Source organism: Vanacampus margaritifer, chromosome 7, assembly GCF_051991255.1.
Source record: "Vanacampus margaritifer isolate UIUO_Vmar chromosome 7, RoL_Vmar_1.0, whole genome shotgun sequence".
Taxonomy (NCBI): Eukaryota; Metazoa; Chordata; class Actinopteri; order Syngnathiformes; family Syngnathidae; genus Vanacampus; species Vanacampus margaritifer.
In genome coordinates, this window is record NC_135438.1 from 22,131,336 (window position 1) to 22,157,006 (window position 25,671).

At 39.4% G+C, this 25,671-nt stretch overlaps 1 protein-coding gene across 3 annotated transcripts in view; it reads left to right on the forward strand.

Moving 5' to 3' along the window:
- The first annotated feature begins 6,080 nt into the window (after positions 1-6,080).
- LOC144055581 (axin-2-like) overlaps positions 6,081-25,671 on the forward strand; it is a 131,016-nt gene continuing 111,425 nt past the window's right edge. Inside the window, exons 1-3 of one of the 3 annotated variants that reach the window (XM_077571680.1) lie at positions 14,005-14,256; positions 14,345-14,382; positions 25,090-25,326. The gene's annotated coding sequence lies outside the window, so the exon portion shown is untranslated. Of the gene's footprint in view, positions 6,385-14,004; positions 14,257-14,344; positions 14,383-25,077; positions 25,327-25,671 lie in introns of those variants that run through there. The other 2 variants (XM_077571681.1, XM_077571679.1) reach the window with 2 other exon arrangements.

Here is a 25,671-nt window from a genome sequence, read left to right on the forward strand (position 1 = left end):
GGAGGAAGAGATTGACATGTTCAGGATTGGTGCTGTGATGTCGCAAGTCAAAGCTCTCAATTTACGTTCCTACCCTCAACTATAGTGACAAGTTGTGGGTTGGGGCCAAAAGAACAATATCCTGGATACAAGCAGCCAAAACGAATTTCCTCCGCAGGGTGTCCAAGCTATCCTTAAGAGATAGGTTGAGAAGCTCAGTCATCCGGGAGGGACTCAGAGTTGAGTCGCTACTCTTCCACATTGAGAGGAGCCATCTGAGGTGGCTCGGCCAACTGGTTCAGATGCCTCCTGGACGCCTCCCTGGAGAGGTGTTCCGGGCATGTCCCACCGGAAGGCAGGCCCCAGGGACAGCCAAGGATACGCTGGAGAAACTATGTCTCTCATCTGGATTGGGAAAACCTTGGGATACCACCAGAGATGCTGGATGAAGAGGCTCGGGAGAGGGGCTTCCCTGCTAAAGCTGCTGCCTCATGACCCGCCCCCGGAAAAGCGGTGCATGATGGATGGATGGATTGATAGATGGATGGATGGATGGTTGGATGGGTGGAAACAATGAATCTGGTACTTTTTGCAGATACCCCCAAAAAAAATTCCGGTGATGATCTTAGTCAATTACAGCAAACAATAGACAAGGAATTGAGAAATGCTTAAAGCTGCTCAATGCAGAAAATTCCATTTTGAATCGCTACTTCTCAACGCAGACAAAGGTTGGGAAATTCAAACCCAAATCCAGTCTGAAAACTATTGGCCAGAGTACCCATTGTGAACAGCTAAGGTGTTAATCCGCTATTTAGAATTATAAATTGTTATGGTTAGGGTTTGGTTATAATTGTGTTTCTTTGTCTTTTGTCATGATCTGTGTTTTGTTTGGTTTGGTTTTCATTGTTGTGTTTCCTTGTTATCATTGTGCTCGTCATACACCCCTTGTGTCTTACAATAAGCACCCTCTGTCCCTTGTGTCATGTTCAGGTGTTTGTCATTGTCTCGTTAGTTTGCTCCTATTTAGTTCCCTCCTTGCCTTGTTGGATCATTTGTATGTGTCGCAGTCTGTCAGTCGTCCTCACCCTCACCCTCACCCTCACCCTCACCCTCGCCCTCGCCCTCGCCCTCGCCCTCGCCCTCGCCCTCGCCTTTGCCCTTGCCCTTGCCCTTTGTTTGTTACTTTGCATCTGCTTTTTGGTCTTTTGTTAGTTGAAAAGTTTTTCCACATTGATTGCTTGCCTTTTGGCTGTTCTTTTGGAAATAAATCCCTTTGTGTTGAACTCCTGCAACCCGGAGTGGCCTTGCCTCCCTGAATCTTGTATTTGGGTCCTCACTCCCCAAATGTAACATAAATGGTCTAATAAAAAGGCTATTGTAAAGATTTTTTGGGCAAATTGTTACAAAGGGCAGTATTAATAAACTATCAATTAAACATAGACAAAACAAAATGTACATTACAGTGTTCCCTCACTTCGCGGGTGATACGGTCCACGCCCACCTGCGAGAATTTCTGAGAGAGAGGTCATTTAAAAAAAAAAAAAAAAGTTTTTTACCCCCTTCAATAACTGCTAATACTGTCTGTCACCTTAATGAGATCTTTCTTCTTGCGGAGTTCTTGAAATGGCCTTGTTGAAATTGAAATCCTTCAATTAACTTGTTTGAGGAATGAGACACGCATTGGTGTTACTAATTGTGGTCTGTTCTAAAAACAACTCACCACTGATGGGACGCTGAAGAATTAAAAGAAGGAAAATGCCAACTTTTTTTTTTTATTATCATGGTACACGTTTATTAATTTACCAAATATTCTATATTTTGTTTAAAAATGTAATAGATTGTGTTGAAAGAAAGAACTGTTTTTATTATTCAATTATTACAAAAAAAAGGACAAAAATAGCAGCATAATTGTACCCAAATAAAAATCCGCTATGGAGTGAATCTGCAATAAGTGAACCGCGAAGTAGCGAGGGACCACTGTATTTGGAAATTATCATAACAGCAGATGCATTTAAAAATAAAAGGGTGTTGAAATGAAAGTGTGTAGGAAATTAAATTTCTCATGAAATTCAAATTTCTAAAAATCTGGATCACAAATCGAAGACCATTTGGGTATGGTGGTGCGGCCATAAGTGTCTTTACAAAGCTTATTTGTGTTATACTGTATATTTACATCCATCCATTCATTTTCTCAACCGCTTAATACTCACAAGGGTCACGGGGGTGCTGGAGCCTATCCCAGCCGGCATCGGGCAGTAGGCGGGGTACACCCTACCAATCGCAGATATTTACATTTACATATTTACATATATGTTAACATTTATTTCAAATGTGTACAGTACATGCCATACGTTTGAACACACTTTCTGATCTACTTTGGAGATACTCACTGATGGCATCAAAACTATATATGTATAAACTGAAGCTGAGTTATGTATTTAACAAAAAAAAGGTGAAATAACTGAAAACATGTTTTATATGATATATTCTTCAAAACAGCCATCCTTTGCTCTGATTACTTTTTTGCATACTCTTGACATTCCTATCTCTGGGAACTCCTTAAAGACTGTTGGAAAACCCATTCAAGTGACTACTTTTTGAAGCTCTTCGAGAGAATGTGCAAAAAAAGTAATCAGCAAAAAGGGTGGCTATTAATTTATGTATATATTTTATTATTTTCACCTTTTTTTTGTTAATTACATAACTCAAAATGTGTTGGTTAGTTGTCATAGTTTTGATGCCTTCAGTGAGAATCTACAATGTACATAGTCATGAAAATAAAGCATGTATTGAATGAGAAGGTGTAACCAAACTTTTGGCCTGTACTGTATATATGCATTTCGGTCTGCAATTTTTCCCCCCACTATTATTTAATTATTTGGTCATTTGAATAGGGTAGAATCTAAATAAGTTTGACTGCTTACTCCTTTGCAAATTAGTAGTACATGTTGTTCACAATTGGAGTAAATACATACAGTATATGTTATAAATGTTTGTTTTATTTTGGCAGGTTTTTATCACTGCATGTTTAAAATAAACTTGAACATAAACTGAACTGGTTTATGCTGTTGTATAGTATGCATAGTACTTTGTGCTACTTTCGTTGATCCTTTGTGCTGCATAGAGTAAAGATATGATCTGTTACAGTGAATTCTTGCAAGTCAAAAACTCTTGACTGTTAACAGATGAAGTGAAACCACCTCTCAAAGCACAAATAAAATCCCATCTGCTGGCATTTTGTGGGAAAATACTGTACTGTAAAAACTAAACCTTTTTTGTACATCTGCATGCCAATGAGGGGAAGCATTGGGTTTGGTTTATATTTTATTTATTAGGCCTCGTAAGCAATGTGATGTTGAGGCAAACAACTTTAACTTTCATGCTCCTTTTTGTCAACGCACCCAAACAACACAATTAGCCACTGAAGGTATGACTAACTGAGACTTTACTGACTAGTTAGTCTTTATGCCACAATTTGCATTAATTTGTGGTTCCTTGCTCCTAACACCATCCTCTTAAATCAGATCTGATTTCCTCATCTCTTTTAAGCATTTATGTCCCACAGATCTTTGTCAGAATGCAAATAAGGGCTCTGTCAAGATGGCATCACCTCACCGTATGCAGCAAGGTAGCACAGAGAAACAGACTGAAACTCGCCACATTTGGTGCAGCTTGGTAAGCTTGCCAGACCCGTACATGTAACATGAGGAAATGAGTTGGTGTCAGAACTATTTTGGCGATGCTTTGAAGTCTTATTTTACCCCTGTTTGCCTGCTGGGGATAGCGCCGAAAGTAGGGAGTAGGGGTCGTTTGAGCGCTTGTGTGGTACGATTTGGGAAATCTGCCCTTACTATATCCCAAAAGGCACTGCTCTCTGCTCTCCTGATCTTGTTCCTGGGTGGTCAAAGTAGAAATGTAGTCGTAATCAGATTTGAAATGTATTTGCATATTGCATGGGCCCACTGGTGTTGTACGAGTTTTGTATGTATAAAATTACTGCATTCTGCACACACAATTATCCAATCAAATGCAGTTATTTTATGACTTCCCTTGTGTGTTTTTTGTTTTTCCATTGTAAAATTGTTCACTTAAGTAGATAAAAAAAAAGATAAAGCAAAAGAAAAAAAAGAAGAATCGAAACATCACAATCCCAGTGAAGAGGGCATTGTTATTCTCATATTGTACAATCAATAGTCAGCAGAGAGTCTGTCGATATGAGCCTTGAGCAAAGGATTTCTCACTGGAGGGATGGGGGAGGGGAAATTCCTTAAGCACATCAAACAATGCTTTCTATTCACTTACAGGCAAAGACAAACATTTGCACGTGTGGGACTACTGCCCCTTAAAACAGCTTCTTTCGCTGTGATACAGTCATCGAGGAAAAAAGAATAGGCCTGGTCATCGTCAACATTTTAGGCCAGTGAGGTAGGCCTAAGCCACATTTTGTCTTGACAACCACCCCACCCATTTGTTTCTGTGGCATCAGCAGAATGGACGCTGGGGGACTGCAGAATTCATAGAAGTGCGCATGCACACATACAGACTTCCTAGGTAAAGATGGTGGATGCGTCCCACCCCCTGTTGCTTCCAGAACGATGTTGCTAGAGTTGGGACAGTGAAAGGGGCATCCCGCAGTGCTGTTGGAGCGTCCTTGGCAGCGCCAGACAACTTCACTATCCCTGCCCTAGCAGGGGGCAATAATCACATCAAGCTCCCCTGACAAGAGGCATTGAATTCAGCTCCGGTCTCCTTAAGAGCTTGGCATCCAGCTGCCTCTTCTGAACATGCTCCTGACATTACCAAAGGTTTGTCTTCCTTTATTTTCTTCCAGACTCAATGGCATCCTTCACCCAGGCTTTCACAACCATCACATAAATGTATTTGGAAGCGTTTCGTAATTCCACGTCACCAGGCATGGACAAGAATTGTGTCTCAACGCCATTGTTGTACTACGCCTTTTGTTTGCAATGGTTACTTTATTACAATACATATTTTGCCTTGTCGCTCTCTATTTAATTATAAACTTTTCAATGGAATCATATCTATTTTTAATTTCCATTTGGCCAATTTCTAATAGACTTTGTTGAAATTTTTTACATTTTCAATATGACCAGCCACCAATTATAGCTGCAAATTACCTGAACTGGCATGACTTACTTCTTCTAAAATCCACCAAAACTGACGATAACCACAGTGGACTGTTCGTAAACAGCTTCGAGGCCCGACAGAGCTCATCTGCTACCCAGGGAGTCTGGCTTCCAACAGCTACACTCCATTCATCACCTGCTTTCAATGGCCACCGCCAACCCGCCTCCGGCTTGAAGGCCAGGTAGGGAGCCGATTGGCGCACAATGTTTAAGGGATTAGCAATCAAAGGAGTGTGAAGGCTAGGGCCTTATGTCTCAGCCGGCCATTCTCTTCTAGCTCGTGAGAAGAGCCCCAGCAGCGGCCAAGGTCACCGTCTTCTGCTCGGCAGGAGGTAATTGGGAAAGAGTCTGGGAATTGGCCGTCTGCGCTTCGCTAATCGGACGCTAGCAGGCTAGCAGCACAGCAGGCGTCTCAGCCAACAAACATTAATTTACTTGTACCACAGTTAACATGGCTGACAACATGATAATGCCTTTTGCCAGCCTTGCACGTTTTCCTCTGTTCCAGGCTGTCAGATTAATGCTTGATGTAAACTTTGGCAACTTTTTTTTTATTTTTATATATCTATAAGAAATTACTGTGGAAGACATGGTTGTGAGATGATGGGAAAGTATAACAAAGGCCTTTTAGGGAAAGTAAGTGAAATATCTCAAAATAATTGTCCTACATTTTCTTATACGGACAAAGTGCTTAGACTTTTTTTTTTTTTTTAACCATTCCTCTTTGGTCTTCTGTCTGAATAGTTTTAAGCTGATTTGGCATCCTGTGGTGCAAGACACTGAGCTATTAAACTGTGATGGGACAGCTGGTCATAGACTTGGATCATAGTTCATATATTCCCCGCAAAGACACACTGAAAAGATTAGTGTAGCCTGCTACGACCAAGAGGGGGAAAGCAAGCGGTGAGGTAACAGTGATACAAAACGTTTCGTAATCCAGTCGGAAGCAAAGAAGCAACCATGGCTTGCCAGTCCAGCCTCCCACAAACACACCCCTGTTGGGATATTGGCAAGTTGTCATGACGACAGGGATGTTCTGCTGATGAAGTCTCGCTTAACGTCGTCCAATCAGATCGCGAAACTACCACCGCAGCGTGAAGAGCGCAGGACGCACCTATTCCGGTTGCACAATTCCAAGAAAAGACAGGCGAAATCCGAGACCACCAACGGAAACTAGAAATCTATGGGATGTTGTCAATGGAATGCCATGGTTCGACAAAACGCAATCAGCGGGGGTCGTGGATCCAGGGGCTGCCAGGTAGGGGGTCTCCATTATTATTCAGTTAAAGCCGTATCTTCAGAGTTATTAGTACAAAATGTTAACCCAATATTTGTTGTGATTATTGTGGTAAACTAAATTAAACATTTGTGTTAATATGACTTATATGGGGTTTGCATACCGAGTTGAAGCGATCCAGCTTCTTTGGAGCACTTCGCTAAAATGCTAAAACACTCCTGCAGGTGGTTTTTGCAAATCTGCACTGACAATAATAAGCGCAATGAAAAGTGAAATGAAAGCTTACGAAAGGGGTGGAAGTGTGATGAATATCATGTAAAATGCAAGTCATATGATCTAACGTAATGTCATTTGCTAATCATTCCATTGCGGGATGTGGAAAGGCTACTATTCCAAAAGTGCAAAGTGAGCTAAAAACTCTCCTGGTGTTATTTTGAGTCAGGCCTTTTATTATAAACTGCGGGGAGGATTTTTCTATTCATTTTGCCCTTGCTGACCAAAGGAGAAGCCTTAGCCATGTGAAAGATGGAGGGCTTGGTGGGGGCGCATTCCCTTTTTTCCCCCAGTGCACTGCAGGTAGCCGTTACGGTCATCGTCCTCTTAAGCCTGTTATTGTGTTCTATCAAACTGAATGTATTTACAAATACCATTCCAATAATATTTGATATAAAAAAAAACATAATGAATACTATTTTCAAGTAATTTTTAGCTTTTCATTTGTATACTTCACGTTTGCGTCTTTTTGAACCCCTCCCTTGCTGAACTCTATTCCCTCTGTTACTGGTTCTCTGTGGGATACCATTCGACAGACTTAGACATTGTTCAACGCTTCAAACTTTGAAAATTAAACGTATGTTGTCTGCATGAAAAAAATGGTTTGTTTGGTAGCTGGTTTTGGACGTGTTTTGGGAATGGAATGGTAAAGCAATTACCGTAATTGTACTACTCAGTTCTGCTACTTAAATTCAATGGTTGTTTAGCTTCTGCTATATGTGTTCTTGTAAATCCGGTAATTTTACTGGTGCTGCATTGCAATATACTTTTAGCAGGAGGCAAAGAGAAATGCAGCAGATGGGATTTCAAACACTACACATACAATCAAATTTTCAAAAGACAAATGTAAGTTTTTATTTAATGCCATATTGATTAAAAGGAATTAGGAATTGTAATAAGACAGTTGACTGTGTAAACATGGCAGCTCACTGTAATTTCTTTCTGTGACTTACAAATCTTGGGCCAACTCAGCATCTTATACTCAACTATGCAGGCAATGTCTTCTTCTGCTTGGTCCAAAAAGCTCCTATTTCATTGCAGTGTATTGGTAACAATGGATTTGACCCTAGTTCCTAATATATATATATATATATATATATATATATATATATATATATATATACTGTATATATATATATATATTCATCATCACAGGGTGATTGCTGTGCTATTATATCTTAAATATGAGGATCACTTGCCTATTAGAGTATTTGAGATTTAAGTCTAAACTGGTTCATTTAGTAAAACACTTCAATTGCAACAGCAAAAAAAAGTATTACAACTTTGTTACTTGAAGTAAGACTACTTGGTAAATTGGCATAGTGCCCCCGAGGTAGAAAAGGGAATAAGCATGACATGCCTGGACACCACGCCAGCATGATTGCTCCTGCACAAGCACATGCATGGGGGCACAACCTGGACCTGCTATATAATCACTGCTCAACCAGCAGTTATTATATCAGTCACCTTGCACAATAGTAACAGTACATAACAGATAGCCAGGACAGCTCAAAAGAATCAAAGATTTTCATTGTTGTATTATGAAGTGGATGAGTTCGTGAGAAAGGACTAGCAAGCGTCAGGGGTGACATAATCATGTAGATGGATGGTACTAATGAACTGGCCCAGTATGAGTGCAGTCTTCACTGACAACTGCAAATATGTGGTCATAAGTGAGTTAATTTATTTGGATGTTATAGTGTTTGAATGAACACACTTCAGTGCCCATTGCCATGATGCTTATTAGAGCAGCAAGATGGCATGTGTGATGCATAGATGCATGATTTGCATTTTCTCTATTTAAGATAGCAATTTTATTTTTTAATTGTACAAATGTCCAACAATTGTTATTTCAAGGTGGGTTTCCCTTCTATAAATGTGTTTATTTGAACAGAACCTTCACATGGACAATGAAAAACAAGGCTCAGAGACGACTCCAGAGGATATACCATTTTCAAAGTCATTCCTCTAAAAATAAACAACCACTTTAAGAAGCCGTCTTAGTAATTGTCATTACGGTCAACTTGAGTATCCATTCAAACCCTGGTAGGGAATGTATAATGTGATGATAGAGGTTGGGGCTGGCACAATTAATTGCCTGTCACTTGTCAGAGAAGTGCACAAAAACTGGCACTGTTGTTTGAGAGACTGTCAGCCAAGGACAATGAATGCATCCCATTTCATCCCCAACTTCCATCTGATTTAATCAAGAGAGACGTAGAGCGCAAACAGAGCTGTGAGAAAGTACATAGCAGCAGTGTGGTCAGGTTGTAAATGCAGACATGAAATAAAAAAACTGGATTACAAACAGGTTTGATCTCCTCAGGGCTGTCCAGACTGACTGACGGGGGAGGGTGGAAAACAATGATTTGGGCTCCTTTTATTCCCATTTCTCAAATCAACTACCTCTCTATTGCCGGCAGCGTTGTCATTTGAGCAGTCCAGATATGAGTGAAGGTCCTGCATTGACAGAAGCCCCACGATAAAGAGAGAGACAAACTGGCAGACAAATGCAGCCAGAGGCTGAAGACTTGAGAAACAGCTGAGGCCCACCAATTTGTTAACAATTTTCAATAGAGTCATAACATTTCCCCTCCATCCCATCCTTGTCTGCTTGTCTGTGTCTTTCTTTATGTCTTTGTTTGCAATTTAGAGGCACAAAGAGATAAGCAACACACATTTCCTTTCTTTTAGATGTTTGATAGAAGCAGCAGACTCATTCTGATGCCAAACTAATCAAATTAAATTCCTTGATATAATTTCGTTTTCAAATGATTCAAAAGCTGTTGTCATGCCAGTATGATTGAGTTCTTTATGAAACTGTAATTATTATCCTCTGTGTTCTTATCCTGCTGGTCTTGGAACAACTACGGGCAGATCATGAGATAATGAGTGTGGGTCTTTCTTCCTATGATGAGGCCCAGAGTGAGGATGACATGGTCCAAAGATGAAGAGGCATCCTCCCCAGCTAATTTAGACAGGAGAATTAAAGGTCTAACATAGCTCCAAAGTGAATTGTGTCCTTGAAGTTAATGTGAGACATCAAATATCATTTGTGGCTGAAAGGCAGTTTCCTCAATAAAAGGTAATTATACATCTGCAGTAGAGGAAATCTCTTGTGCCTTAAAGAATTTAAATATGTTGGAAAGTAATGGAGAAAGACATTAATGAGTCCAACTTTATTTCCATCTAAAATTGATATTTAGTTGACTTATTACACAGTCAGTTATTTCTGTCGGAGACATTTACCAACCGCTGCCTGAGAAAGTTAGTGGTACATGTACCATGAGAGTTTCTAAATGTGGGGCTCTAGACAGTGCAGGTTTACTTAAGTGTAAAAACTGGTGCATCTTGATTTTTGTGCCGGTACAAGCCTCCGTATGTCCATCCATCCATACACATCACTACTCATGCCCACTTCATTCTATGTAAAGATTACAATGATTACCCCAATATATTGAATTTCACGGATGTCATTAAGCCTTTTCCTCATTTCATGTGTTCAGAGAGAGAGAGAGAGAGAGATTATTTAATGTACTAAATTTTTGATCAATCCTCACCAACGACCATGCACTATTGGAGTGGAAGTCGCCCACTTTACAGTCTTGGCCAGCTTCCCATCATCCGCCCATGGAGATATGCTTGTAGTTCCTAATAAATATAATTTGCGCAAGCAAGCACACAAGCGCCGCCCAAGAAGTCCTGTGATCCACCCCGGACCCACTTGTTTTCTTGGGTTGGGAGGGGCTGGCGCTTAGAGTTGGGTGAATGGAGGAAAACATCACATTGGGGTGTTTTTGGAGAGGAATTAGTATTTTACCATGGCTAAAAGCTAAAAAAATAAAAATAATAATAATAATTGATTTTGCATGATATGGACCTTTTAAAAATTCAGCTCCCCTGAATATGAATGCTCCACTGTAGTTGTAACTCTGCTGCTCTGCTTGGTAAAACTCTTCACGTTTTCCATCATGTCACTTTGTGGTTCATGTGCAGCCCCTGTAAAGATCCGTTGTACTCTTGTCAATAACGTAACACTAAAGATAAAATATAAGGATCTCTCTCTCTCTCATATATATATATATATGTACATACACACGCATACAAACACCCTAATTGGAAGTGGAACATCTGTCAGACACCGGACGAGTGGTTCAGTTAAAAGATGAGGAACACTCTGCTATTCATTTATCTCACATGACTGGCCATTGGTTTTAATTATGGCGAGCTCTTTCAACTTACAATCAAATATACTTCAAAACGCTTTGTGTTTGACCATTGTTTCTGTGTCCCTTTGCAAATGGGGGTTGGGCCACACATGGCAAACTGCTTTACAGTATATCGCTACCCTTTTCCTCCATCCATTTCCATTCACGCACATACACACACTTTTGTAATTAATGCGCGTCACTGTGTATATTTGTGTGCACGCTTTTCCATGCAATTGCAGCTGCACAGGGATCGGATTGATGTGTAACCCGAGCCGGCACTTTAAAGGGCGAGAGGCCTGGACAGACGTGGTCTTGCTAGTATACCAGATGGGGCTTTATGATGAAAAGAGCATAATCCCCATCCAGGCATCACTTCCATCACTTGTGCCCTACAGAGCCATTCACAGTTTTATTTATTGCAATAAATAATCCCTTTTTGCACACTCCCAAGCAGAGCCCGATTTTAATGTTTCTCCCCTCATCCGCTTACTTTCTGTTTCTATCTTTATCTACCCCCTTCTGACATCTTTCAGTTTCTTCATGCCTTTCTATCGCCTTCATCTCTTTGCCCATCACCCCCCCCCCCCTTTGCACTTGAAGACTTGCAAATGTGGTATTAGCTAAAATTCAGAGAGCCAGGCAAGTGATCTCTTTTTATCCACTAGGGCCCTTCTGATTGAGCTACAGCATGCGCATTGGAAATGAGTGCTGCACTGGGGCTGACAAAGCCCATGCCTCTGATTGGTATTCAATATACATGTCACTGCAGGACATGCTTGTTTGGGGCTACGAGTTTACTATGTCTCTATTTCTTGCCCTCTCGTGAGCTTGCCCTCTGAATTCCAGCCTTAGAATGTCTTTCTTTGTGAGTATCACACACAGAGAAAAAGTCAATTGGCCTCTCTGGAAATTAGTATGCTTGGCAAGGGCTCTACTAAAAGTGTGTCAACGTTATTTGGAAATACTATCTATCTCTGAGTTGGTTGAAGACGACTGAGTTGGTGAAGGGTAACGTTACTGCAAAAAGACAGAATTCTGTGTGCCTCTCTGATTTCCATTTTAGTAGAACTCTATTACATAAAATAATATTCACACATATGACATATTACATAGATATTTGCTCATTATCTTTTCATAGTATTCTGTATGTGTGGCCCACTCTAAAATCCCCTGCTCCTTTTACTCTAGTTGCTGTTTCCATTTTTTTCTTACAGAAAATACACGTATGCCCTCCCTCGAACTATCACTTGCCTGTTGTCTTCATTCTCTGAGTTTCACTGGGATCCCCAGGGAAGCAGATGATTTCACTCTGTCTAACTGCTTCTGTCACACTTGCAGAACATGTCAGAGACTGAATTTGAATTTACATCAGGCAGGTGTGGCATGCATTAGGAAAATGACATTGCCTAAATACTTTGTGATGCTCTCAGTAGGACTCAGACTCTGATGTATGAATGAGCATGTGCTGTTTGACTGATACTTTATTTAGATGAGGAATCCCTTTCCAAAAAGGACAGCGGGGAGGGGGTGGTAAATACAGCTTTAAAAAAAAAAAAAAATCTCATTAACTCTTTGACTGCCAAAAACGTTAAATAACGTTTAGTAAAAACCTACGGAGGAGCGCCAAAGACGTTAAAAGACGTTCACCAAGTTTTTTTTTGGGGGGGGGGGGGGAGGAAAGCCTTGGCCAGCTGTGCTGAAAGTACCAAACAGATCTAGTTAGTATAATGCCTATTTTTGGCCCCTAGATGGCAGCGATGACTCTCTTTAGACAAGATTGGGTAGGCGTCAGTAGAAGACGTGAGGCGGAGCTAGAGTGTTGAGGGGACAATGGCTGAGGAAGCCATAATGGCGACCGGTTGCAAGCAGCTCACGCTTGAGCATTTTTTTCAAAGACGAAAAGCATCGACCAATGCTAAAGAGCACATTGGTGACGACGATGATGATGATGGTGACTCCGAGATTGACGCCGAAGTTGGAAGCATTGACGCGGCGGCTATGATCACGTCATAAAGCCTCACCGGCTAGCGATGCTAACGCCGGAAAACGCGGAGCACAACCGAGCACTTCTGCTCAGGAGGACGTTCAATCGAACGACGAAGAGTGCCCCGAGTCCAATGCATATTCATCGGAGGAGTGGGTACAGTCTGATCATGGAGAAGCCACTGGTTATGGACTACGATGCCACCATGAATGGAACGGATAAGATGGATCAACCACCCGGTATAGGAACTGAAGGACATGAGGAAGCCAGACGTAACACCACCGTATCATGATCCTGAGAGTAGACTTGATGGCAACATGGCCAAACACACACTGCAGTATATACTTGCTATTACCCGGGGAAAAAAAGCCAGCAAAAAAAGTGTAGCGTCTCCAATCGCAGTGAAACTAATCTGTTGTGCAAATCCTGCTGCGTCTCCTTGCACGCAGGGGAGTGTTACAAAAAGAAAAACTGTATTTGAAACATCCACACAATTGTAAATAGTACCACGGTTGCACACATTTGTAAATAGTTTGCCAAATTGTTTTGTCAAATTGTTACACTGTTGAATGTAAATAAACGTATTTTGCTATCAAAAAACACTTTTTCATTGTTGGTGGTAGTGTTTTACAGAAGTAAAGCACTGTTTAGGTGTTGGTGGCATCATTCATGGAAAAAAAAAAGGTGTCAAATTCACTAGAGTGCATGAAATAATATCGTTTCACAAAAAGCTTGATTTCTCCGTTTTTTGTTTCAAAACAGAGCATTTGGGTGAAACTAACCGTTTTCTATTGTTGATTACTGAAAAACGGAATAAGGTAGAAACAAACTTTCTTTTTCTGATGAAAGATGATAGTTCAATCTTTCATTTGGTAGTATGTGTGTTTCCATAGTCCAAACACAAAATGTTCCTTGGACCTTGAAAGATCAGTCAAAATGCTTAAATCGGCTGGCACTGACAGCATCCCTTTTCTGAAAACGTCTGGCAGTCAAAGAGTTAATAACCCAAACTACAGAGGTTTCATTTCGCAAATCAACATAAAGGCGCAGTGTGTAGTAAGTGACCACTAGATGTTGCTATAGTGTAGAATGCAGCCGACATTCATGCCTTTAGCAGCAGAAGCACGCACACTACGGTGGCTCAGAAAGACCACACGTCCAAAGCCTACCACCTTATTTTGCGCAAGCAAACAAGCAACCTGGACTTGGCAGCTGGTGTGAAGATTGAGATGCTAACAAGATTGACTAGCTGGAGTTAGTCGGAGCTGTAGGCTGGAGTGGCTAACAAGAGTGGCTAGTAGGAGAAGCTAGTAAAAAAAAAAAAGCTAGTGAAACCTTGCGCGAGCAAAGCAGAAGGTGACAAGCGACGGGAGCCCGAATCACGGGACTCATTGACGCCCAACTTCAGGCCCTTAGCTGTGCAAGGTAAGCTGCGGTCGACCCATTGGGTCTGACGCTCGATGCAAGCCCCAACAGGACTACATTCGCAAAGTTGTCCTTTGTGCATCCGTAGCAGGAAGATGGCAGCGAAATATGGCAGCCTCTATTAAGGTGAGATTCCAGCCATGTAAAATAATTAGTGATTACTAGACCTACGATTATTTATAAAAATATATGTATATATGTTTTTGTGATACATCTTTTTGCATGCGATTGACATAAATGGTCGTTTTTTTTAATGGATGAATTCACGACTAGATAGCGCCTGACTGTACCTTTAAAGAAACATTAAGGAACTTTCAGTTTACGTTGATTATGGCAGCGCCATATGGACAAAAGCGGTAATGTTATGCCTGAAGGAAGACCATATTTCCCATGAGGACAAGCGCATTGCATCAGGTTTTTTTTTAGCGCACGACAGCAAGTGAAATCCGGGCCAATGTTGACCCTTGACTGTCCTTTTATCCGGGTAGCTTCCCTTTTTCTTTCTTTCTTTCTTTATTCATTTATTTTGTCTACTCAGATAAAACTTTTCAGTTGTTTTGCAGCTTCTGCCAGGAAAGCAGTAATCATGCGTCGTCATTCATATTGACTTCCGTCTTTGTAACAAATAGGCAAAGGGGGAAATGAGGTATGCCATAAAGGAGTCAGCACATTTGTAGTTTTTTGTGTGGCAGTGTTGATTGATGATACAGAGCCCCTCAAGCCATGGTAAAGTTAGCATTCAAACAGTTTTAAGTCGATGCTTCATCAGAAGAAATATGAAAATATTTTATAAAGGTTGAAAAGTTCCTTAGTGCTACTTTAAGGCCTTGATACACCAATCCGACGTCAGCCAAATGTGACCGGCGCCTCCCCCTGTGGCGTGAGCCTCGCCAATCGGCATGTCACGTTGGAAAAATTATGGAAGTACACACCGCGACAGACAGGCACCAATGCCATTTATTAAGTGCCTTCTGCGCATGCATGAGAACTAATCCCCCTCCTTTCCATCGGACGCGGTAGTCACTATTTCTCATTGTTAGAAAAAGGCACATGGAAAGCTCTTCCGGGGGTGGCATATAAAAACGTAAACAATGCATACTTGCAACGTATTCCCACATGAAGCACACTCTCAGGCTCTTTACGGAGCATCGTGTATCAATAAATCAGTAAATCGTACCTGATGTATCATATAATAACAAATTCATCTTCTCTTCTTAACGCCCAAATGTGAAGGGTGATCATATGCAAAAACGAACAACTTAGTAACACGGACGTCCGACTTATAAGGCTTACTGTTTATCCGCATTCATCACGTCCTGTTCTTGCCACATGCGTTGATTCGCTAGCTAACAGCCAAACAGTGTGATCAAATGTCATAAAGGCCTGACGCCGATTCAACATGTTGAATCTGCCGAAAACATCTCCAAGATGCTACCCATCGGGATCCAACATTAACAACGTTAATTTATACATTAATCAGACCTTTTTATTTGTTTTATTTACAGTAATTTAGTTTTGGAATATTTGGAAGGATGACACCCCATTTTGTGTTACTAAGGTATGGCAGTTGAGCTGCAGGTTGGCACTGATTAGCAAACACAAGCGGTGACGTGCAACGTGGAAGCTGGACTTTTTGTGTTTTTTTTTTTTTGCTTTCACCCAGACGGGTAGATGGACAATTTTTTGACCTCTTTTGTTTTTGAATACCACTTTGCATTTTGTATACATTTTGTTTTTTTGGGATCGCTTGTATCTGTGAATTGTGAATTGACTGTAAATCTTTTGGATCACAATACACTATTTGAAATTTCGTTATGGCCTCTTGGATTGTTGGAAAATGCGTCAGAAACCTTCCCCCAATTTGAACAAGCCTGGACATCGAAAGCAGGTACATTAAGTCGAAAAACTTAACGGATTGAATGGACGCACATTGACGCGTGAGGATTACAAAACTGCCATCGCAGCCAGCCGTGAATACTCCATATGTTTTATGTGGGAATCCATGTGCACCTCAGAAGTGAAACATTATAAATAAAAAAGAAATGTCTGTTAGAACGTTAGATGACATTACGGCTGAAAATGAGCTTTTCAAAATGATCGGCACTAGTTGAGGCAAACTCTGCGCTGACAAGGAAGTGTAATGAAATCAAAGCATTAATGAGTGATGACAGAAATAAGGAAAGTGTTGAGAATGCCTTGGAAGCATTTGATACCTTGTTGTTCTTTGAGGAGCAAGAGGCAGACCATTTAGACTGGTAAGAGCCTAAACTTTTGAGGTTCAAAAAATTTATAACCACCATGAAGGAGTGGTTAGAACAGAGGTGGGCAATCTCGGTCCTCGAGGGCCGGAGTCCTGCAGGTTTTGTAGGTTTCTCACTTCCAACACAAGCTGATTCCAATCAACAGGATCGTTATCAGGCTTATGCAGAGCTTGCTGATGAGCTGATCATATATCAGCTGTGTTGGAGAAGGGCAACACGCAAAACCTGCAGGACTGCGGCCCTCGATGCCCACCTCTGGGTTAGAAGGTGGTGAAGAGGCTCAACACTCAATACCGACGATGAAAATATTAAGGTATTGCCGGCAGACAAACACATACTGTATGTATTGTAACGTTTTGGAAGAATGCCACCAGCAAATGTTGATTTGGATGTCACCCTTTTATTGCTCTCAACAAAACGCCACTGTTGGCCGTTGCCGACGCCGGAAAACAGAGTACAACAATGCTAGCAGAAAAAAAAACCCACACGCAACCAAACCGCAAGGATCTTGTATTAGAAGTGGATGAAGCTCATTCGTCAGCCAACAGGCTATATTATAAATATATTATTAATACATAACTATATCTAAAGTATATTTAAAAAAAAATCTCACTTAGGTTACCAGTTACTGGTGTATTTTTATGTTTAATCCCCCGCTAACTTCCTTCACTTTCACCTCCCTACCTGTTTTTTCACTGTTATACAGTATTTACTTACACGTCACCTCATATTTTACACAAATTACATAAACCACCTAACCACTTTGATTCTATCCTATTACATGCCAATATTGACAAATGGCCTATGCAGATATATACACAGGACTGAGTCTATATTGTTTGTATGCATAAATTAGTTCTGGTTTCCTAGAATGTTTGTGGCGCTCGCTCACAAGCAAAAAGAATAAAAACTTTAGACCATCTCTTAAAATTAAAAGCAGATATTTGCCTCCTACAAGAAACCCACCTACAAAAATCTGAAGAAAAATTACTTATTGATAAGAATTTTAGCCAAGCGTACTCTGCCCCTTATAACAGTAGACAAAGAGGAGTCTGTATACTCATACATAAGAATTTACTCTTTACTCTAAATAATACAATAACAGACCCAGAGGGCCGATACATTATTATTCAGGTGACTATATTTAATAAAATATATACACTTGGTAATTTATATGCCCCTAATAATGATGATCCGGCCTTTTTCCATGAATTTTTCTCTCAGCTGTTTGATTTAGCAGCGAACTCTACTATTATTATTGGAGGAGACTTTAACACAGTCTTAAATCCATTAATTGACCGTTCTAATAATACAACATGTATAAGGCGATTACAATCTACTAAAGTAATAGGGGAATATATGTATGATTTTTGCCTCGTCGACAGCTGGAGACTTAAAAATCCAAATAAGAAGGAATTTACCTTATTTTCCGCTGTGCACAGGTCTTTTTCAAGAATCTATTATTTTCTGACAAATAACTCTATTGCTGATAAAACTGTTACAAAAATACATCCTATTATTATTAGCGACCATGCACCAGTCTCCCTTTCCCTACAAGTTGATTATACCTTTAAACCACCACCGACATGGCGTTTTAACATCTCACTGCTAAACGACGCAGAGTTTGATAAAATTATAAGAAAAGAGTGGGCAGACTTTTTGGAAATAAATGATTCTCCAGACCTATCCCCATCTCTTCTCTGGGAAGCTGGGAAAGCAGTAATTAGAGGTAATATTATATCATATTCATCTTATAAAAAGAAACAGTAGCAAAAATTTGAAAAAGACTTGGAAGATAAAATTAAACAACTGATGGATGAGTACGCAATAAACCCAAATAACCAAATATGGACTGACTTACAAAATACAATTAGACGATATGCTAACTAAAAAGACAGAATTTCTAATACAACAATTGAGATACAACAACTTTGAATATAATAACAAATCAGGTAAATTTCTTGCAAACCAACTTCAACGCAATCGGGAAAAATCTCTTATAACGGCTATTAAAGGGACAACTGGTGAATGCACACAATCACCAGAAGAAATTAATCAAATTTTTTATAACTATTATCGCAACCTATACTCAGAAACTAATAAGCCAAACCCTGAGCATATTGAGGCATTCCTCAGTAGCTTAAATATACCTCAGTTAACTACTGAATATAAAGACATGTTAGATGTGCCACTTACTATAAACGAGTTGTACAGTGCTCTAGATAGTATGCCTAATGGCAAAGCACCTGGCCCGGATGGTTATCCGGCTATATTTTTTAAGCACTTCTGGTTAATGCTTGCTCCACTATTCTTAAGAGTAGTAACAGAAATCAAAACTAATGGTTACATACGCCCACACATGAATGCAGCAGCAATTAAACTTTTATTAAAGCCAGAAAAAGACCCCACCCTTCCATCAAGTTACCGTCCGATTTCACTAATTAACACTGATATTAAAATTATCACTAAGGCTTTCACATCTAGACTAGAAACAGTAATCTCGACAATTATTCATAGCGACCAAACAGGCTTTATTAAAGATCGGCACTCTACTAATAATATTAGGAGACTCTTTAACCTTATTAGCATGTCACAGCGGCATGATAAAAAGGCAGTTATTATATCATTGGATGCAGAAAAAGCTTTCGACAAAGTTAACTGGTCCTTCCTCTTTGCTGTTTTAAATAAATGTGTCTTTGGGAAATCATTTATCCACTGGGTATCAGTATTATATGATTCTCCTAAAGCTACAGTTACTAATACTGGGATTATATCTCAGAGCTTTACTTTACAGAGAGGCACAAGACAGGGATGCCCACTATCCCCTTTATTATTTGCAATATTTATTGAGCCACTTGCATTAGCCATACGCCAAGAAAGAAGGATTCAAGGAATTCACTTTGGGGTAACAGAACATAAAATTAATCTATATGCCGATGATATCTTACTTTATTTAGAAAAGCCGGCTACTTCGTTAGGGGATGTATTTAACTTAATAACTAAATTCTCACAGTTATCAGATTATTCTATTAACTAGACAAAATCAACACTTCTACCTATTACAGAAAATTCATGGAACCCTGCAAGCCAGGACCCACACTACTCATTTCCTATAGGTAATTTAAAATACTTAGGCATAAAAATCTCACCTAAATTAACTGATTTAATTCATTTCAACTTTTCTCCACTTCTGGATAACATTTATAGTGACTTGGAGCGCTGGAATATTCTTCCTATTTCTCTAATAGGACGAATAGCCACCATTAAAATGAAAGTTTTACCCAAAATAAACTATTTTCTCTCAATGATTCCATTTAAACCTACGGCTAAATGGTTCCAGTTGTTGGACTCAGCCGTAACAAAATTTTACTGGAATAAAAAAAAAGCAAAGATTAGCCTATCTACTCTTCAGAAAAGTAAATCCAAAGGTGGTCTAGAGGCACCAAATTTTATGTACTACTATATAGCTAACCAGCTACAATATATCGTTCTATGGGCACAACCCAACAGAGACACTAACTGTTGGCTGGAACTAGAACAGAAGGATTGTAATAACCTCAGACTTCTAGATTTACTCTTTATTACAACATCGATTAAGCGACATAATTGTTTTAAAAACCCAATGATTTCCGCCACCCTGACTGCCTGGTGGAAGGCACTAGAAATTACAAAAGCCCAAGTGGAGCCCTGTGGGCTTTCTCCCCTATGGCATAACCCCGACTTTCAACTTAACAACCAACTGTTTTATTTAGGTGTGTGGGAGCAGAAAGGAATTACACATCTCCACCATCTCTTCTCAGATAATATGTTTATATCATATACATCCTTGCTCCAAAAATACAAAATAAAAAACGGAATTTTTTTACATTATCTATAAGTTAAAAATATGATAAAGAAAAAAATTCCAACACTTCGGGGTACGCTCCAACCACCTGTTTTAGCTAAAGATATTAACAAGCTACAACAAAAAAACAAGCAACAACAAAAAAACTTTCAAAAATATATAAGTTACTTTCATATACTGATAAAATGTCTTTACCCATCTCAAAATGGGAGACAGACTTGTCTATAGCACCGGAATCTGACTTTTGGATTCAAGTTTGTGAAAACGCATTTAAAATGACAAAACACACAAATTTACAACTTATCCAATATAAAATTATTCACAGAACATACATTACTCAATATATGATGAAGAAAATGGGACTCTCAGACTCCGACATTTGTCTCCAATGTTTACAAAACACTACAGACACTTATGTTCATGCTTTATGGTTATGTACTCCGGTTATGTATTTCTGGACTAAAGTCTTAGAAAAACTTTCCGCTATTTTGGACTGTAGGACACCTTTATCTCCAAACTTGTGTTTGCTAGGTGACCTAACAACAACTGACTTACCACATAAACAATTTCAATCTACACTTGTAGCCCTTACTATCGCAAAAAAAACAATTCTTGTTAACTGGAAAAATAAACAAACTCTGAATATCGACCAATGGTCTAACCTCCTCATAAATCACATTTTAATGGAAAAAATATCTGCCTCAAATAAAAACCAAATATCAAAATTTATAGAAACATGGTGTACGTATATAGAATTTTTTAATCTAATTCTGGTTACTTAATTCTGCCTGTTAGCGAGAGCCACCACATCGTGATAACTTACATTGATGTTTCTGCATTTGGCAATTTATTATTCTATTATATTATTAGTATGGGATTTTTTTTAATAGGTTTTAGGTGAACTAATGAATACACACGCTCGCACGCACGCACACACATGTCAAATCGAATGAACAATACTGAGCTCTCCATGAAAAAGGGAAAAAAAATAAAAATAAATGGATGAAGCTTGTTTCGTTGTTCACTTATCTGGTTACTACATTGCGATAATCAACATTCTTTGCTGTTATTTTAATTGTGCTGAATTACTTTTGGGACACGTTATACAAACATGCAGCTCAACTAGTAAGAGACCAAACTTAAGGTTGCTTCCTGATTGACTATAATCCCCTTACTACATTACAATCACCGTTGACCACGGATGTTTGGTTTATTTTAGGTTTAACATCTACGACTGATGGCACTTACACTTTTTGAAGCCTCAGCTTCACTTTGACCCTAAATAGGATGAACATACTGTATAGAAAAAAAGATTAGATCTTAAGTGCCCTTTCCTCCACAAGGGAAAAAATTTTCTGGTTGTGGCTTTACTAGCAATTTATAAGTTTCCATTGTCAAAACCAGATGCGGTAAATATCAGGTTAACGTTTAGGACATGGTGTTCAAATAATGTATGTAAGCTTCAAGTACCTCATTTTCAGCGATGTCACAAGTTCATAAAAATGGCAACGAACACAGCAAACATTAGAGGTATTGCTCAAATTGAAGTGGTACATGGTGTCAGTTGTGTTAAGTTTGAGTGACTGATACAAAAGAAAAACTAAAAGCGGTTTTACCCAGTTTAGTCTCATTCCAAAAAATGTTGAGCAATAAGCAGTCAGTTAAACGTGTTGAGTTATCGTTATGAGAACAGTTTAACAGAGTGCTGAATTATATGTGGTGGCATGTTGCCTGCCTTTCAAGACGTTATCAATGAAGATGAGCCAGTGCATAGCACATTTACAGATAACGCTTGAAATATCGAGCGTCACACTTGCCACCACCGACCACCGTAAAAAGGAGAGTACACCAATCATGGCAATGCAGTGAAGCAGGGCCTTTCAATGATCACATCAACTGTTTACATGAGCTGATTGTTTGCACACACTCACACATGCATTATCCTGAATGCAGCTGATGCTGTAACAGTAAAAGTAAAAAGAGCAAAATGAGGTGTGGGAGACAAAGAGCATTGAGGAAGTAGACATATCTCCAAGGACACATACCACCAAGCAGATCAAAGGACCAGGAGGACGTTTTTGATGGGAAAACCACAGCGGTTTTCAAAGCATTGTCGTGCTGCATTTCACTATGCCACCAAGGCTCGTGATAGAAATTCTAATACAGCCGCCTGTCAGTTAATTGACGCTCGATTCTGTCCCTTGGGGGACACCGGGCTAGTCTTTGGAGAGCATCTTCTCTCTGCTGCAAGCTCATCATTAATTTTTATTGCTCAATCAGCTTCTCACTCACATCATTTATGAAATATATATATATTATGTGTTTTGTTGCTAATAACACAGTTTTTCCACAAATTTATATCTCATCAACCCACCTGCATGGAAGTGTTGATTCAGAACATGTTTATTTACTAGGTTTTATATGATCAGAGAGGGGCTCTTTTTCATTCGTCTGTATGGCTGAGGACATGAGGAGGACACGAAGAGAGAGAGACTCGTACTTGATTCATTTTTTTTGCTGCAGCTTCAAGGAAAACACACACCTTTATATGACACCAGCTGTCTTGCCATTCCAAAGAAATGCCCACTCTCCAGAAAATGCTTGGCAGGAGGTTAGATCAGTCTGTGTGAGAGCAAGTGTTGACTGGTAGCTGATTGGAGCTCAACTATTTGTTTGGATTCGGTGCTTCTGCAATATGTTATTATAAAAAATAAAATTTGTCTATAAACAGTGTCTCAACATGTATACTCCCTAGACCGAATATAAGGTAGCCTAACTATAACTATACTTGCAGAAAGCATAGGCCCTACACAGTCTTATTACAAGGCAGCCTGTATTGGATCTCATTAAATAGTGCAGGTGTACCTTTTGGCCTCTCAGTGTACACCCCTATTCTTGCATTCTTGCTCTGATCATAACAGGGACCTGACAAGACCTCAAATGGGGGCAGCACCGTGGTCCAGTGATATGCGCTGTTGCCTCACAGCAAAAAGGTGTCAGAGTTCAAGGTTTTACAGACTAAAGGATCTTTCTGTGTTGAGTCGGCATTTTGTAACTGTGCTGTATCATACTGTAGCTTCATTAGAAAATCTATATATGCAGATTGTATAGTAATTGACTGGATTTTTGTCCAGCCACTTGCCAGCTGTCATAGGCTCCAATTCCATGCCCTACATAAGATGATAATTGGTTGTTTTGGCCATACTACATGCTTAAAAAAAATAAAATAAAAATCTCTTCTTAACTCATTCACTGCCATAAATTCATTTAAGAAAAGATTATTACAAATTAGTTACGACGGGCAATTAACATTTTTAATTTTAATTTAATTGTATGACTTCACTAGTCAACTCACAATTAATTGCAAATTTTATATCTGTTCTAAATGTACAATGAAAACAAATTATAGGTTTTCATACTCTTGTTAACAAAAGGAGCAAAAAATGTTAAACTAATAGAAATAGTTCAAATTAATTTTTGACATTATAGCCGTCAATGGCAGTGAATGAATTAAAAAAGAAAAGATTATTAAAAATTTGGTGTCAGGTGATTAAAATTTTAATCATAATTAATCGCATGACTTTACTAGTTAACTCACGATTAATCACTAATTGTATATCTGTTCTAAATGTTCAATATTTTTTTTTTAGCTTTTCATAATCAAAGGTTAAACTAATAGAAATAGTTCAAATTAATTTTTGACGTTTTTAGCCGCCAATGGCAGTGAATGAGTTAAAGAGTTTATTCTATTTTATTGCATATTATTGCTATTCTTTGAAATTCCTGAACACATCTTCACCATGCTAAGGACTCCTATAGCTCTCTGTTCTATATCTGTTCTAAATCTCCAGACCAACTCAAATCAATGGTTAGGACACTTGGAGGGGAATTTGATACATTCCTTCATAATCTTAAGAAGTATTTACATACATACTGTAAACATTTATGTGGTCTTGCCAGAAAGAATTGTATGAAGTTTTTACAAAAGGGCTTTGTGCTATTTACATTCCTAAAATGTATTGTGGTTTACTTATGCAGCTGGATGGCACAAATCAAAGCCTTCATTCTCGGGGATCAAGTGCAGGCAGAAAGAAAGAGAGAGAGAGAGAAAGAGGGATTGAAGGGTGGGGGAGGAAATGTTCAAAGCGTTCAAGGTCACTCTTGAGGGTCAATCCCTGTGCCTACTCACTGCCTGCATGAATTCATAACTGCCAATTGACTTTGCAAGAGCTTTCATCGGGGGGTCATTCAATATGCAGTTTAATAATAACAATCATTATGCTACTTTTTTTGTTTCCACCATGCTTTTAGTATGGAAGCATCTAAAAGCTGTGGTGTATCATAATTGGGCTGGTACCTTCTTCGCGTTAGCTCAGTGTTCTCTCTGGAACACAAAATGACAGCCAACCATTTCCTGCAACCACTCACATAAAAGAACTCCCACCACTGGATTTTTCTGTGATTGGATCAAAGCTTTGACCTGTGTTGCCAGGTGACCTTTACCGATCCCATTGGGGGGTGCAGAGGGGCGGGGCATTGCGTGTACACCTGGGAATTGCTTCAATGGAGGCATATTCAGGGGCTCGAACCTTGGCTTTTTGATGCTGCCACATGGGATATCTGACTCTCTGCTGGGCCTGTGAATTAAAGAATGCATTTGCTTGTTTCTGCCCATCACTGTCACCTGCATTAATTATTATCCATGCTTATCTTAAGTTTCTGTTTCAGGCTACAGAGCAAGGTGGTGGCGGCCGACCATGGGAGCCAGCTGGCGACAAGGTGTCTCAGCTGGCAGTGCTCAAAGCTCCCAAGAGGAAAAGAAATGTTTGAAGAGGACACTCCAGGATGCTGGAGGGTGACAAAGAACATCTGCAGAAGAGGAGGGAGGCCTGACCAAAGAGTACAGACTGCAGCCAAGTCAGACATCAAATGATGTTGACAGTCTTCCCAGTTCCGATTAGTTCAGTAAGTTAATGAGACACATGATTTGTCTTGCATTTACATTACAACAGTGCTCATTACCGTTACTCAGCATAAAGCACCCGCCAGAAGTGTTATGTTAGTTACATTGTTACTTAGTTCGGTAGGTACAGTGCTCACAATTTATGAGTACACCCCCCTTTGAACATTTAAAGATTTTTATTCAATATCTCAATGGACATAAGAACAATTTCCAAAATTCTGACAAAATGTTTTCTGTAGAAAATGCGCTTAACTCACAACATGAAAGTAAGGTGCATAGATGCATAGATTAAAAAATCTTCGATTTAATAAATTGACTAATGCAAAAAAATAAATAATGCATCCCAC